The sequence below is a fragment of the Mandrillus leucophaeus genome, unplaced genomic scaffold (genome assembly GCF_000951045.1).
Source record: "Mandrillus leucophaeus isolate KB7577 unplaced genomic scaffold, Mleu.le_1.0 Scaffold225, whole genome shotgun sequence".
Lineage (NCBI taxonomy): Eukaryota > Metazoa > Chordata > Mammalia > Primates > Cercopithecidae > Mandrillus > Mandrillus leucophaeus.
In genome coordinates this window covers 1,866,456-1,870,919 of record NW_012102310.1, presented here as the reverse complement: position 1 = coordinate 1,870,919, position 4,464 = coordinate 1,866,456, and positions in this window count along the sequence as shown.

Here is a 4,464-nt window from a genome sequence, read left to right as displayed (position 1 = left end):
AAAAAGTAGCTGGGCATGGTGGTGGGTGCCTGTAATCCCAGCTACTCGGGAGGCTGAGGCAGAGAATTGCTTGAACCTGGGAGGTGGAGGCTGCAGTAAGCTGAGATCACACCACTGCACTTCAGCCTGGGCGACAAAGCGAGACTCTATCTCAAAAAAAAAAAAAAAGCTATTAAAATAATGCTATTTGGTAGGTATTAAAAGTTACATTCAGCAATTTAATTCTAAGCTTTAAAAAATGAAGGTCACAAAGGTCACTTTGGCCCAATATTTAACATTCTCATTATTAATGTATAAAGATACATAATGTAATTCAGTTAGAATGTGTTCAGTTTCACCAAACATGAAAATAAGAAAGTGGTTTTAGCAATATTCTTACATTTCCATACTGAGTGATTAGGAGTCAATAGCAAATTGTTTTAAGGGATACACTAAGTATCCAATTAAGTATTATAATAATACTTAATATTTAAATAAGAATAATTAAGCATTAAGCATTTAATATTAAGAATCCACAGGTTCTACAGAGGTCTTCCAAGTCAGCCCATCACTTCACAGAGAAAACTAAGGCCTATGTAGGGAATAGCTTTTGTTCCAGGTCACCCAGGAAGTTCATTCCCAAGGTTGACCTAGAATCTGTGTTTCTTTACTCCTCAAAGTGAATCCCTTCCCTTCTGGATAAGACTCTGGTGATTAGAGGGAAGCTTGTGTTCCCCATTTTCTCCAGAATCTCACGTCCAGGGCAGTCATCCATCCCATTTTTACTGCACCAGTGGGTGCACTGCGTTGCCTCCAAATAACCTTGCCCAAACCTACAGCATAAATGCACATTATATAAAAGAGTGGTCCATGATACACTCACCATTCCCATACTTTTCCCAGAAACACCCAACTTAAAATTCACCCAGTCCTCTGTGATCTGGAATGCTTGCTTTAACACAACTTCCTCCCCAGCCCCTGCCTTTGACACACAAATACGCACATACACACATATGCATACCAAATACACTCTATTCATTCAGTGAGGATGCAAATCACGTGACTATTTTAAGAATACTGTCCTTGCTCCATAGTGCTAAGGATTACAAGGAGTCTAAAACTTAAAGAATGAATTATCTCCATTTCCTATGGGACATTTGATCACGGCTGAGGCACCTCCCTTTAAATAGCTGGACATCTGGATGTCATTTGAGATGGCAACCATAAATGCCCTTTGGCCTTATTTTCTTTTATTGTGGCTAAGGTCATGAGCAGGAACCAATCACTTTGGTTTCTCACATTCTCCTCACATTGTTTATAGTTGCTTCAAGAATAGATTTTTTTTGCCTTCTCTGAAGTTGTTATCAGATAGAGAAGCAAATGCATCACAATCTCAGACCCACAAATGGCTGAAAACTGAAGTGCATTTTAAATGGCAAGCCTCAGTTTAAGAACTGTTGAACAGGTCCACTCAAAGAAACTTGAGAACTGCCAGGATGTGAAGCCAAGATCCCTGTTATCTTTCTGGTAAAAAGTCAGTTACCAATTCCTTTCTGTGACTACACTTTTGAGAACAAATGTCACACCAGGATGATTGCACTTGTGGTAGTGGGAGAAAAGGAAAGTATGTGAGGAGGCTGATACTTTAACTGAACAACTCACACTATCTTGCCCTAGAGCTGCCTGGCATGAATTGTACTTTACTACAATATATTCTGTCTGTAAAATGTAATAAATCTCCTTTTTTCTGTAAAGTGTGAGTAATCTTGGGATCTGAAACCCCAAAAGGGTAAAAGACTATTTACAGGTTTGAGAAGTGGTGGAGATTTTTGCAGAGAGGAATGTCAGACGTCATCTGTGTACATCCTTCTGAGCACAGCCTTTGTTACTCACTCTTCTGTTCTATCTCCATCCTGTTTGTCAGATTTCTCATTTACAGCCTCACCTCCTTCCAAAAACCAGTGACATTGCCACAAACCAGTGAGATTTAGCCCCTTGAAACCTCTGTGCCTACTCTAGGGGGCAGCACACCTGTCCAGCTCTTCCTGTCCTCATTGATGGGACATGAGGATCCATTTCTGAAACAACTGAGTCAGAAGCATCCAAAAGAATCAATGAAAGAAGGATATACCTAGCAAGATGCTAAGGTGCAACACACTAAGCACTTAAAAAATACTTGATATCCAAGGCCAATTCCAGATCAAGTAAATTAGAAATCTCTAGGTATGGGGTTCAGCTACTGGTATTTTTTAAAATCTCCCCCAGATGACTACAAAGAATAGATGAGGTTGAGAACCACAAGATTAGCACAATACAGAAATGTAGGGAGAGCTGCCATGTAGGTAACACTATACTGTTTCAAAGTCAGTGACTTCTCAGGCAAAAATTATTGAGGTAGAGTCATAAGATACTTCAATTGGCATAAAACCTGGTGCAGTAGTTTTGAAATATGGCCCCAAAGACACAGCTAAAGCAGTGTTTAGAGGGAAATGTATAGTAGTAAATGCCCACAGGAGAAAGCAGAAAAGATCAACACCCTAACATCACAATTAAAAGAACTAGAGAAGCAAGAGCAAACACATTCAAAAGCTAGCAAAAGACAAGAAATAACTAAGATCAGAACAGAACTGAAGGAGATAGAGACACGAAAAACCCTTCAAAAAATCAATGAATCCGGGAGCTGGTTTTTTGAAAAGATCAACAAAATTGATAGACCACTAGCAAGACTAATAAAGAAGAAAAGAGGGAAGAATCAAATAGACACAATAAAAAACAATAAACGGGATATCACCACTGACCCCACAGAAATACAAACTACCATCAGAGACTACTATAAACACTTCTATGCAAATAAACTAGAAAATCTAGAAGTGGATAAATTTCTGGACACATACACTCTCCCAAGACTACACCAAGAAGAAGTCAAATCTCTGAATAGACCAATAACAAGTTCTGAAATTGAGGCAGAAATTAATAGCCTACCAACCAAAAAACACCCAGGACCAGATGGATTCACAACCGAATTCTACCAGAGGTACAAGGAGGAGCTGGTACCATTCCTTATGAAACTATTTCAAAAAAAAAAAAAACAGAAAAAGAGGGACTCCTCCCTAACTCGTTTTATGAGGCCAACATCATCCTGATACCAAAACCTGGCAGAGACACAACAAAAAAAAATTTTTCAGGCAAATATCCCTGATGAATATCGATGCAAAAATCCTCAATAAAATACTAGCAAACCGAATCCAGCAGCACATCAAAAAGCTTATCCGCCACAATCAAGTCAGCTTCATCCGTGGGATGCAAGCCTGGTTCAACATACGCAAATCAATAAACGTAATTCATCACATAAACAGAACCAATGAAAAAAACCACATGATTATCTCAATAGATGCAGAAAAGGCCTTCGATAAAATTCAACAGCCCTTCATGCTAAAAACTCTCAATAAACTAGGTATTGATGGAACATATCTCAAAATAATAAGAGCTATTTATGACAAACCCACAGCCAATATCGTACTGAATGGGCAAAAACTGGAAGCATTCCCTCTGAAAACCGGCACAAGACAAGGACGCCCTCTCTCACCACTCCTATTCAACATAGTATTGGAAGTTCTGGCCAGGGCAATCAGGCAAGAGAAAGAAATAAAGGGTATTCAAATAGAAAGAGAAGTGAAATTGTCTCTGTTTGCAGATGACGTGATTGTACATTTAGAAAACCCCATTGTCTTGGCCCAAAATCTCCTTAAGCCGATAAGCAACTTCAGCCAAATCTCAGGATACAAAATCAATATGCAAAAATCACAAGCATTCCTGTACACCAATAACAGACAAATAGATGGCCAAATCATGAGTGAACTCCCATTCACAATTGCTACAAAGAGAATACAATACCTAGGAATCCAACTCACAAGGCATGTGAAGGACCTCCTCAAGGAGAACTCCAAACCACTCCTCAAAGAAATAAGAGGGGATACAAACAAATGGAAGAACATTCCCTGCTCTTGGACAGGAAGAATCAATATCGTGAAAATGGCCATACTGCCCAAAGTAATTTATAGATTCAATGCTATCCCCATCAAGCTACCATTGATTTCCTTCACAGAATTAGAAAAAACTACTTTAAATTTCATGTGGAACCAAAAAGAACCCAAGACAATCCTAAGTAAAAGAACAAAGCTGGAGGTATCACGCTACTTGACTTCAAACTATACTACAACGTTACAGTGACCAAAACAGCATGGTACTGGTACCAAAACAGATATATAGACCAATGGAACAGAACAGAGGCCTGAGAAATAATGCTAAACATCTACAACCATCTGATCTTTGACAAACCTGACAAAAGCAAGCAATGGCGAAAGGATTCCCTATTTAATAAATGGTGTTAGGAAAACTGGCTAGCCATATGCAGAAAACTGAAACTGGACCCCTTTCTTATACCTTATACAAAAATTAACTCAAGATGGATTAAAGACTTAAACA